Below are 12,992 nucleotides of genomic sequence, written 5' to 3' on the forward strand. Positions count from 1 at the left end.
ATCAAATCCAAAATCATCTTCTTCTTCTTCGGGGTCAGAGATGTGTTGCATCTGAACCCTGGTTGCTTGGGGGCATAAGTGGGGAGAGTGTGCTCTTGTGCTAATGTCCTGATCATGGGCTTCCCATCTGCAGCTGGGTGGCCACTGTAAGAACCAGCTGTTGGACTAGATGGAGCTTTGATCAGATCCAGCAGGGATCTTCTTATGGAGGAGATAATGAATGCAAATCATGACACTAAATGATTCGTCACAAACAATATAAAGCTGTAGTAGAGCAAAACCAAAGCTGCCTAATGGTGGAGGCTGGATGTGTGTGCATTCTCATGGTATATAAAACATCACAAGATGCATCACTGTGAAGGAGCCTGACTTGCATGTTGGGCAGAACTGCAGTTTATGCTTAATTGCAGCTCTTGTGGTATGTTAACCGATAAATGGTGCTGGTGGCCCTTGTGCCTCCTTTGCAGCCACCCTCAACAAGTAAGAAGAGCCAGGCTGGTTCATCCTGAGCATAGGTCTCATTTGGGAACATAGAGATGTAGCTCTGGTCAGGAAAGCAGATTAAGATAAAGAAGCATTCTTTTCTCTTCTCGAATGAAGATTGATGAGATAATTTGCTGCTGTTAGATCTAATTGGAACCAAGTCTATAAAACCAGGCGTCTGTAAGAGTTGAGTTATTGCCGTGTTTCAATGCTTGAACCAGAAATGTGCTTTAATACCTATTGGTTGACATTGTTATTGGGTGAGCTCATCTATTCCTGGCTGAAATCACTGCTGGGAGGTTTGTAAGCCATCCTAGCAGCTGGGCTATTGCTTGCACCTGCTGTTGACTGTGGCTGTGGAGACCAGAAGCCAAATTTCTGAAGCCACTTGCTAGTCGGAGTGCAAAGTCACTTCTGCCTCTGGAGGGATGAAGTCCTTGCAACGTGCCCAAACTCCCTGCCACCGCATGCCGGAGTATTTATATTGCAACACTCTCAGCTTATTGCATCTTCTTGGACTATGCAGTGGGCCCTACCTCACAGAGTGCATCCTTGAATAAGTCCAAAATACACAGACCTTGGAAGAAGGTGGACTTGGTGGATAAATTCAGTGTTGCCCATCTCATATTGAAGCTGCTGCTGTTTGTTGACTTGAACAGATACAGTTGTTCAGATACCTATGTAAAACCCATAAGAAGGGCCTGAGTGCAGCAGCACCTCTGCCGAAGAGATTTTTTATTTATTTCTATTTTCATAGAATAATAGAATTGGAAGGGACACCAAGGGCCATCTAGTCCAACCCCCTTCAATGCTAGAATCTCAACTAAAACTTCCATGACAGATGACCATCCAACTCTTGCTTAAAAACCTCCAAAGAAGGAGAGGCCACAACCTCCAGAGTGTTCCACTGTCGAACAGCTCTTACTGTCAGAAAGATAAAAAAAAGTATCAAGGCGGTGTACAAAATTCTGATTAAAACCCAAACAACCACAATGAATTAAAAGGAAAACACATTACAGAAACAGAAGTATGGAATGGACAATCTGAAAAGAATGTTAAAATAAAAAACTGCACGAAGGGGCTGTGGAGATAAATCAATGGCCCTGCCGTTGGATGTATGGACATTTGTACAGAGCACTTCTGCATGAACAGGTGAATCTGCATTGACAATCCGTGTGACAGCTGCGTTTCCCATGGCCTCCTCTTGCTTCCCCAAGAAGTTGTTGGCTTCTTAGGCAGTAGTTTGCCTCCTTGAGCATAAGCTGGTTCTCTGGGCTATTCTGTCCCTCTCCCCCACAATTGCTTTTATACTGCTGCCAATTCCTTGACTCTCTAGTCTTGGAATGCAGCTTTTAAGATGATTTTTTGGGGGGCCTCTTCCTTTCTCTTCCTGCATTCCGCTTCCTCCAAATTGCCTATATTAAACTTTAAACAACATGTGAAAGCCTTGTAGTTGAGAACTATAAACAAACCTGATAGGTAGCCGCAATTTGAGCCGTTGAACTTGCTTAAAGTCTCTCTCCTTTGCCTCGCCGTTTCATTCTAAAATGACAAATTGCTCAGAGCGGTTTCCATGTTGGGTTTTTTTTTCCTTTTAAAGCTTAGCTCCTCTTTCTCTGCCCACCCCCCACCCCCTTTGGGGGCATGTGGAAGGCATTTGTGCACTTGACTTACCATGGCTCAGGCCTAAGGTTTGTGGTTTCTACATGACTGTGTCGAACATTCACACATAGCTGTTCATGTTCGCTTCAATTAATGTTCCGCTGGGTCAGTGCGAGAGAAGCCAACTCCTTTTCTCTTTTGGTTGAGTGCAGCTCGCGTTGCAGGGATTCAGGGTTTTACAGGTTCATTTTTTAAAAATGCAGCATGAAAGCTTTTTAAATGCTTTTAAAAATGAGGTGGTGGGGAAGAGAGTAGTCCAGTGGATATACAGTGGTACCTCGGGTTACAGATGCTTTAGGTTACAGACTCCACTAACCCAGAAATAGTACCTCGGGTTAAGAACTTTGCTTCAGGATGAGGATAGCGGTGGCGCGGCGGCAGCGGGAGGCCCCATTAGCTAAAGTGGTACCTCAGGTTAAGAACAGTTTCAGGTTAAGAACGGACCTCCGGAACGAATTAAGTTCTTAACCCGAGGTACCACTGTACTGTTCAGCAGCCTGTGCCAACCTGGTGCCCTCCAGATGTTTTGGCCTTCAGCTGCAGTCTGGCTGGCTGGGACTGATGGCAATCATAGTCCAAAACATCTAGAGGGCATCAGGTTGGCCAAAACTGTCGCACACTGTGCCTGTTAATAGAGGAAGCAATGGTGTCTTTAAGGATTCATTGTCTTCCCACTGAACGCAGCGAGGCAAACCTGCATGCAGAAAAAGGCTGAAGGAATAAAGGCGCGCTTTGCATATCAGACGACCGCAAATGTCTTCCATTGGGTTTATAGTGGTTTCCCGACCACGTCGCTCGCTTGCGGCTTTCCCAGCCCTACCTGGAGACACGGTTGATCAAACCAGGGACTTTCTGCATACAAAGCAGGTGCTTTTCTACTGAGCTATGATGTGTGGGAGACCAGGGTTCAAATCCCTGCATAGCCATGAAGCACTCTGGGCAGCCTTGGGCCTAGTCACTGTCTCTCAGGCTAACTTACCTCACATGGCAGTTGCAGGGATTAAATGAGGAGCAGGGAGAACCATGTATGCTGTCACTTTGAGCTCCTCAGAGAAAAAGCTGGGACAGAAATGCAATCAATCAAACTAAAGAAAAGCTGGGGGGGCAGTACAGTGGTACCTCGGGTTACATACGCTTCAGGTTACAGACTCCGCTGACCCAGAAATAGTACCTCAGGTTAAGAACTTTGCTTCAGGATGAGAACAGAAATCGTGCTCCGGTGGCGCGGCGGCAGCGGGAAGCCCCATTAGCTAAAGTGGTGCTTCAGGTTAAGAACAGTTTCAGGTTAAGAACGGACCTCCGGAACGAATTAAGTTCTTAACCTGAGGTACCATCTGGCCCTGGCCCTCTATATACAGTTCCCCAAAAATGGTGTTTTAAAAGGGTGGCTGGAGTCAGTCTGGACCCCAGTGTTTGCTTCATATTAGTAAGTGCTATAACATCAGCTTTTGACCCCTTTTTTCTTTTTGTAGTACAGGAATTACTTCAAACAGTGAGTTGCACAGACACTTGCCCCCACGCATATATGTACTAGGCCTGTGGAGGAAGGGGGAAGATTCGCAGTTAAGCCTCATGGATTTTTGCAGGTCTTCTCTAAGCACAGCTAAGTCTGGATCAGACCCGTTGTGCTGGAGGATTTGGGGTTGGTGTTCTGAACACTGACCTTTTTTATTGTGGGGTCATACTTGGGAGTTCGCTCTGCTGAATGCAAGTGGAAAACAGTGTTTTTGCAATAATAACCTTTTTAAAAACAAAAAATCCCTACTACTCAGGCAGTAGACAAGCCCGTGAGGCTCAGTGCCCCACGTGGCCTAAGCTGGCAGGAACTGGGTCTTGCCCTGTTGCTCTGCTTGAGGAAATGTCTCCGCATAAACAGGCACACGGTGGTAGGCAGAGCCAAGGGGATCTGAGGACATTCCAGATGCCTTTGCTATAACTTGGAGGCATGTTGTAGCTTGGCATGTCTATTTTTACCCATTTCTCTTTTCCCTCCACCACCCACTTTCTTGTCAGCTTCGTTTCTCCGTGGGCAGTCAGTATGTAGGCTTTGCTTACATTTATGCAGGCAGTCAACATACGTGTGCTTTTAGTGTGCAGTTTTAAACTGTCTTTTACCTCCAGAACGCACCAGACGTGTTGCTCTTCAGTGTAATAATAATTCTCTTCGGGAGACTTGCTGATGCTCTCAGGTCCTCCTTGTGGTGTTTCCATAGGTATCTGATTAGCCGCTGTGACGATGGCCTGCATGGGCCTTTGGCCAGCTCTGGTAGGGCGCTTCTTATGCTATTGGGTGCTTGAATTCTTCCCTAATGTCCACATTTCCCAGTTCTTCTTCACAGAGAGAAGGAACTCGCCTACATTGCTCCCTAATGTGCTCGAAGTTGCGGTGGGGAGCCTCAGGCCTGAGACCCCAGTTGTGACTCTCCAGCCCTCTTGATATGGTCCTCAGGACTCTCCCCAGGGAACAGCCAGACTGCTCCATGCCTTTCTCATGTGCGTGTGATGTGATCATGCTTTGTGCTGCCCTAGGTGAGGTGTGTAGGAACCTCTGACTTCTGTGTGACTTGGATGTGGCCTCCTTTTGCTCAGCCCCTTTTGCTCCTCATCCTGCGCTCCACTAGCACATGTCCCCTGAGGCAATGAGGCCTTCAAACAAAAAAAAAGTGTCTGCACACCTGCTGTAGATTTATGGGGCGACATCCAAACATGGCTGCCAAAGGGGGTTACACTCCTTATAGCTCTGCACCATGCGATTCATCCACTTGCACAAATCAGCTTGTCTGCCGACAGAACTTTTTTTTTTTTTTTTGGGTGGCCGGCAGCCCAGAATAAGTACAACACCTCTGCTCAAAGTTGACTCGGCCTCAATGGCTTTTTCCTAAGCGGTTGATGCAAAATGGTAGTGGCCAAGTTAAGTCATCATGGTCCTCCCAGCGTGTGAGACTGCTAGGAATTGTGAGGCCTTGGGGTAAATATTTCATTACTGCCTCAAATGTTAAGAACATTATTCTTTCCTCAAGAAGTGCCTGGTTCCTGCCCGCCCCCCCGGTCTGCAATGTATTCTTGTACATAATTCAGAATGCCTCTTTGTCTATCAGCCTGTCTAATCCTTTCGCAAATTCTCTTAAGCCAAGTAGAATTGGACGTTGTATATAATATTTATTTATTTAATAGATATAAAGCCCCGTCTTTGGGCTGGTTGTTTATCTCTGGCTATTAAAATTGAATACTCCGAAGCCGGCAATTATGAAACCTCTTTCCTCTTTACGTAACAGCTTGGAAATTGCTTTCTTCTCCTCCAATATTTCTGTGTCACTCTCTTTTCTGGCTCTTAATTCTCCGTAATGTATGACCTAAGCTGATCTTTATTCTTCGTCGTAGGACAGACAGATTTGGAGATGCGTGTGTTTTTATAGTAGTGTTTTCTTTTCTTTTCTTTTCTACTTCTTTTTATAACGTTTTAATCACATTCCCAGGCCAAATAACTATTATGCTCTGTTCCTGAGGGGAAATGTCATTAATGCTTGCTTTAAAAAGAAAAGAAAAAGAAAACCAATAAAATTGCTTTTGCTCTGATTCTGAAGGCGCACAGTGCTATGCATATGGTTTGAATTTTTCCTTCACTCGGCTAAAGGCACTGAATTGTGCAAATAGGGATTTTGATGGTAGCAAGCTGTATTCAATACCAAAGCCAGTGCAGGTATGGGGGACCCTGCAGCCCTCCAGATAGGAAGCTGCCTTATGGTGAGTCAGACCATTAGTCCATCTAGCTCCATATTGACTACACTGACTGGCAGCAGCTCCCTGGATTTCAGGCAGGGTGTCTTCCAGCCACACCTGGAGATGCCATGGTCTCCAACCTGGGACCAATGACATGCAAGGCAGATGCTCTGCAACTGAGCCATGGCTCTTCCCCCAGTTGTTGTTGGACTGCAGATCCCATCATCCATTTCAGAGAATGAATTGATTTTCTGTTATAATATTTGGACTTTTTCTGGAGGGTTTGGACATTTGGAAAGGTGGTTTTGCCCGCAGTAATACCTACAAACAGCCCAGTCCTTTTAACATTATGTTTGCCCATTTATATACCTCCTTTCCTGAAAGCAATAGCATACATAACATAGGTACCTCTGCATTTTATCCTCACAACAATGATGGTTGAGCATCATGACTGAGTGGGGACTTGAACCTTGGTGTCCCAGGTCTTAGTCTAGCTCTCTAGCCACTGCACCACGCTGCCTCCATATTGCAAAAAGGGTGGGTGGGTGGGTGGGACTGATTCAGAGAGAAAAGGGACTTGCTGTAGCCACTTACTGAGTTCGAGACTGTCATGCAACAGCAAGCTATCACTTTTCATTGGAACACATTTTTTAAAGAGAACCCTGACTAGCTTTTCAGATACCTTTTAATTGAATAACTTTCTAAAGAAATGCCTGAAGTAACTGATATTTTAGTTTGAAGTCTTGTTTCTTCTGTTATATTTTACTCCAAGAAGACCCATTTATCCTAAATAGAACCCAATAAGGCAGACATGTATGTACTATATACGTGTGTGTGTGTGTGTGTGTGTGTGTGTGTGTGTGATCCCGTTGAGATCCCAAGATGAAATTTTGCAGGTAGTATTTAGAAATATTAAATAATACATTTTTGGGAATTTTGAATCATGTTGATTTTTTAAAATCACTTTTTTATTTCTAAATTTTTAATTTTGTAACTTAACTTTAAAATTTAAAGTAAGTCTATCATGTGACACATCATATTCAAGCCCATGATGTTCTGGAGAGATCGGTGTTTTTAGTTTTGAAATACCTCCATTCTGGGCTGAGCTTTTAAGGTTTTTGTGAAGTCTGACAAGGCCAAAATTGTCTTCTTTTTTAATTTCAAACCCTCATAACTCAAAAATTGAGGAATACACACACACACACACATACACACACACACACACACACACACACACTTTTAGATTTAAACTTAGTTTTGATCATTCAGCAAGTATACAAAATATAAGAAAATTAGATGACATGAGGTAAAAAATTGGATCATTTGATATGGAATGACCCTGAGGCACATTTGGGTGAGAGATGGTGCCTGGCTCAAGGTCAACCATTGAGCTTCATGGCTGAGTGGGAGGTTACGGGAGCAGGGACATGAGTCTCACCCGACTGGCTCTTTTTGCTACACCAGGTCTTCCAGGATGCCATGAGGCTGACTTGGAGGCCCAGGACATTTAGAACAAAACTTAGTTCCGTTTGATTCCTACCACATGATGTCAATGAATAATCTGACGCCACATTCACACCATACATTTAAAGCACTATGATCCCACGGCTTCCCCCAAAGAATTCTGGGAGCTATGGTTTGTTAATGGGCGCTGAGATTTGTTAGGAAACCCCAGTTCCTACAATTCCCAGAGTAGCTTAACAATCCATCTTCTTGGGGAACTCTGAGAATTGATCTCTGATGGGGATAATGGTGGTCGAACAACTTTGGCACATGGATGAAGATCAGGGGAGCAAGCTCTTATCAGGATTGTTAAGATGTGCCCAAACTGGTTTTCATGGGAGGACATTGGGTTCCCATGTTGCCATCCCATCAGTTTGTGATAATTAGTTACACCATCTGGGCTATTCGTGTGCCCCGTACGGCCAATTTTAATTCTGCTCTTTGCTGTTAACGATAACGATAAGCTACATAAATATTTGAGAGTGTTTTAGTTTTGATGACTAAGAGGGAATTTCCAATTGATTTAGGAAGACTGTGTTCAAAGGTTAAAATTGACATGTACCTGACTCCTTCAGAATAACAAACAGCCTTTATTTGGGGCCACTTCAGGCTGTCCTTCTGGACTGAAAAGTGCATATAAAATTTATGATGGATGTGGATTTTTCCTTTTTGTTACACGTTTCTTTGCTCATGAACAAGATGTCTGTAAGTACAAGTGTGTTAGTGAACTGTAAAAGTTCCATTACTCGCATCTGAGAATGGAAATGCACCAGCAGCAACCCCGTGAAAACAGTACATCTTTTAAAGTTTACTACCGCAGTTTTACGAGCTTCCGAGCTTTTTGCACTGAACGAAATGAGTTACTGCTTTTTAAAAGCCTCTTGCCTGCCTTGACTAGGGTTTACATTTAATATTTTTTTGTGTTATTTTTTCTTTTTTTACACTAGTGAAGAGCCATCTCATATCTTCAGGGTGTAGCTCAAAACTTGAGAGGTGTGTATGGAAATATCAACATGTATACATTGACCTCATTCAGGGGATCCACTATTCAATATATTATATTACTTGGGAGTAAGCAGCACTGAACTGAAGGGGACTTGTTTCAGAGGAAACGCAGGATTGGGCTGGGATCCCAGAACATGCATTAGCTGTGCTAGGAATCAATCACCCTGGTATATGTTGTGACCCGCCTTGAGATCGGCAGATGAAGGGTGGTATACTACTACAACTACTACTACTACTAAAGGTAAAGGTAAAGGGACCCCTGGCCATTAGGTCCAGTCGTGGCCGACTCTGGGGTTGCGGCGCTCATCTCGCTTTATTGGCTGAGGGAGCCAGTGTACAGCTTCCTGGTCATGTGGCCAGCATGACTAAGCTGCTTTTGGCGAACCAGAGTAGCGCACAGAAAGGTCGTTTACCTTCCCGCCGGAGCGGTACCTATTTATCTACTAGCACTTTGACGTGTTTTTGAACTGCTAAGTGGGCAGGTCAGGACTAAATTCCTGGGTCCTGCTTTATTGCGCTTGGTTGGCAGGCCTGTTGAGTCACACGCCGCACTACTTTTGCAGGATACAGATCCTTCTGTAACTCTGCAGGTGGCGAGATTCCTGAACGCGGTTATCACACACACAAAAACCACCAAAAACCACAACAACATCAAAAACTAATCGGACAGTTATGATGAGAGTGCATGTCGGACCTCGTTTTCAGTTTTCCTTTTTCTGCGATCCGTCCCTTGGAGCTCTCCGGGCCCCAAGCTGTTATTTGGCTCTGCTCAGTGACCCACCCTTGCGTCGTGGTGTTCACCTTCTGGTGTCGAATATATCGGTTTTTATGCCTCTGTGCTTTTATGTTTGTACATATTTTATGGGCTAATAGCCGTAAATAAATAAATAAAAAATAAAGTGGGCAGGAGCAGGGACCGAGCAACGGGAGCTCACCCCATTGAGGGGATTCGAACTGCCGACCTTCTGATCAGCAAGTCCTAGGGTCTGTGGTTTAACCCACAGCGCCACCCGCGTCCCTACTACTACTACTACTATTACTAATGGCTTAATAAGCAGAAATATGATTGAGCCTTGTGCCTCCCAAACCACCCTTGGCTCTCCTCTTGGCAAACTCTAGTTGTCCCCAGAAGTCCCAAGTTAACCATAATTTCTTCTTGTGCTTGAATTGGGAAAGTACTGCTATCAAGCTTGGAACAAGCCAGGATCTTAAACCATAGCATAAAGTTGTTTTAACATCTTGGTTTGCTCTCAGATTGGTAACCATAGATTCCCAATTTTAAAAATAATAGGAAATATGGTTAATTGGAGAATTCTCTCTTTAGGTGGTGGTCGTGAGGAGGAGGGCAAGGGGCACTGATACCCTTCCTTTGGTGAAGGGCCTTCGTTCAGTGGTATAGCATCTGCTTTGCATTCAGCAGCACCCAGGTTCAGTCCTCAGCATCTTCTAGGTGCTAGGAGACATCCTTTTCTGAAATCCCGGATTGCTGCTGCCAGTCAGTGTAGGCAGCACTGACAGCACTGACAGATGAACTGACAGCTTCATATATCCCAGATATTTTCTTGGGAACACAAATCTCTATGTATTTGTGATATATTGAAAGGTGACAACGCCTTTCAAGTACACTTAGCAATTTAGTATTGAATGTATTCAATAGCAGACCTGTGAACCTGGCCTCTCAACCCCCCCCCCCAGTAAAATAGGAACCCAGCAAAGGACTTGTCATATTGCTTTATGCGGCAAACAGGCTACTTCATCTGGTACAAAATATTACGTTTCTCTCATATTTGGGAATGTGCCTTGGTTTAGGAAAATCTCAGAATCCGTCTTGGTGAGCAGATAACCTGAAGAGCACATACCCCATTTGGTAGCCACTAAACCATTCTCAAAACTGCAGTTTCTAGCTCTCCCTAAAACAACTTGTGGTGTCGCCTTTCTAGAAGGCCTCTAGAGAGTTGACTTGGCGGCGGTGGCAAAGTAGAAGGCAGAAAAGCCCATCGCCTCTGCTGCGCACACTTTTATGCGGTGTTGCATAAATCTTTGCCCAAAGTGGGCTTTCGGGTAGAGAGAGAAATGTGTTTTTCTTTTCTGATTTAAATTCAAAGCTGCTATTAAAAGTTACGTGGCTCCCTTAGAATACTTTACTTAGCCTGCTTTCCTCATAGCATGAGTTTATACGGACTTACTTAACCCAGGACCAAGTCTTGGCAATTTGAAGTGAGCCCTGCTGCCAAAATCTCTGCCCACCCTTTCCCTAAATCAAACAGCATTAAAGGGTTTGCGGTCTGAGGGGCTTACATTTTACAACTTCAGCAAATATCTCCCATACGACTCCTCCCTGTTATTTCTATGCTCAGCACATTTTCTGTAATCTTGCCCCTCCCTATCTAGTGCCTCTGTGTTCCATCATCTCCATGGATGATCCCACCTTCTTGTCCTCTTTTAGCATCGTGCTGAATCCTTGTTTGGCATGGAAATGGCAATGTCCTTGCTGAAAGCATGTACAGTAGTTAAGAGGGGAAGCCAGAAAAGCAGGAAAGGTGACTAGAGCAGTTAAACACCTGTCTGTCTGTCTGTCTGTCTGTCTATCTATCTATCTATCTATCTATCTATCATCTATAAAATAAATGGATTTTGATAAAAGAAGGTTGAACTGTTTTGATGTTATGTGTTATTATTGCACTTTGAGTCCACCTTTGCTCCAAGTAGGTCAAGGTAGTGACATAGGGGACACACCCACACACCCAATTTTGTCCTGACAACAACCCTGTCAAGTAGGGTAGGTTAGATGGCAACTGTCCCGAGGTCACCCAATGAGCTTCATGGCTGAGTGAGGATTAGAACCCTGGTCTATCAGGTCCTGGTCTTGACATACTAACCACTATACCACACTGGCAATCTAATAGAACAGGTACATAAGAAGCTACTGCATACCCAGTCAAACCCTTGGTCCCTTTATCTCGGTAGTGTCCTCTCTGACTGGCAGTAGCTTTCCAGGGTCTCAGGGTGGGATGATGGTCTCTTCCCAGGCCTGCCTGGAAATGCCAGGGATTAAACCTGGGACATTCTGCATGCAAACAGAGACTGGAAAAGAGTGATAACAGACCATGAGATTGTGTAGCATACATAGGGCAAGATGGAATCTAAGAGGAGTCAAAAGGAGTGGCTGCAGTTCTGGCTCAAAATAAGATTGTGGTTGGAATGAACTCAAAATTCCTTTCCATGCATTAGGAAATTCCTGCAGAGAGACTCTTGCATACTTCTCACAAATGCAGGTGTCTACAACAGGGTAGGGTAGGAACCGGTGGTTCTCCAGGTGTTGCATGACTACGATTCCCATGATCCTTGAGTATTCACCATGCTGGCTGGGGTTGATGGGAGTTGGGGTCCAACAACATCTGGGAGCCCACAGCTGCACAACCCCTTGGGACTAGAAGCCTGAAATTGCTCTGGAACATGAACTCTTGCAGTTAGGGAAGATAGTAGATCCCATAAAGTGGCCTTTTGGTACCAACAGTCTTGCCAGTTCAAAACTGTGTAAAAGTTTGTGATGTTGGATCCAATGGTGATCAACATGGAGCTGAGGATTTTTTCTTGCCATAAACTGAAGTCTTTAAGTAAAAGCTAATTAAACAGTGAAGAATTATTTAGGGTGAGCTGGACTCCAGTTTCAAGGTACTCTCAAAATGACAAGTGATGCTGCAAGTGCTATAAACATGTCCACTTTCTTAACCCCCCAGAAGCTGCCAAATTACTACGGAGACTTGTTCAAGTGACTGAGTATTCTGAGATGGCAATTAACACTTTGTCCCAGCAGCTTGTGCAACAATAAAATGTTGGTTTTTAAATAACATATTTATTTTTATAACACAAGTGGTTTGCTTCGAATGTTCCTGAGCCACAGTCATGCATTCTGCTTGAACACAGCAATGGGAGAGCAAATTTTGCTGCATCTTATATCCACTAAGCCAAACAATGCTGCACTGCACACCTTTCTTCTTCCTGTAGAACAGCGGTTGTCAACCCTTTTTAAGCCCATGGGCACATCTGGATTTTTGGTTGACTGCCATAAGCATAATCCCCTCTGGTCACTTATCTCCCCCCACCTGCCATCCCCTGGATCAGCACCCCAGACAGACAGACAGTGTGTGCACATTCACTTTGTTTTACTAAGGAATCTCGTTAGAAGGCAGATTCAGTAGAATAAATCAGAGCCTTGAAAAACACATAGAGATGAAAGAGGAAGTGGGAAAGAGAGTCACTCTTCTGATTTCATTTTTCAGCTCTATGTACTTTTCAGGGTGACCCTTCTCGCCACCTCTTGTCCAAGGGGGGAGGGAGTACTCGGAGGCTCTGTGGGGCCCATTAAGAAACACCAAGGTCATTATGGCACCCATGGGCCATGTAGCAGAAGAATCTGGTGTGTTCCTGGTTGTCATAGTCATTTCTCTTCCTTTGTTTTGATTAGCTGGGCCCGCAAAATGCCAGTGACATTTTGTCATTTGTCATTTATAGAAGGGAAAAACACAGCATGACACAGGACTTTGGGTGCAGGCACACAACTCCTTAAGCGAAGCATCTTCTGCACAGGTTCAGTTCTGAGTATTGTCCATGCTGCT

The 12,992-nt window shown here is 44.5% G+C and overlaps 1 protein-coding gene across 37 annotated transcripts in view; it reads left to right on the plus strand.

The window, feature by feature from the left end:
* Positions 1-12,992, plus strand: part of MAGI1 (membrane associated guanylate kinase, WW and PDZ domain containing 1) — a 480,329-nt gene that overhangs the window by 22,701 nt on the left and 444,636 nt on the right. The gene's annotated exons all lie outside the window — the stretch shown is intronic.

The sequence above is a fragment of the Podarcis liolepis genome, assembly GCF_965112155.1.
Source record: "Podarcis liolepis genome assembly, chromosome: 2".
NCBI lineage: Eukaryota > Metazoa > Chordata > Lepidosauria > Squamata > Lacertidae > Podarcis > Podarcis liolepis.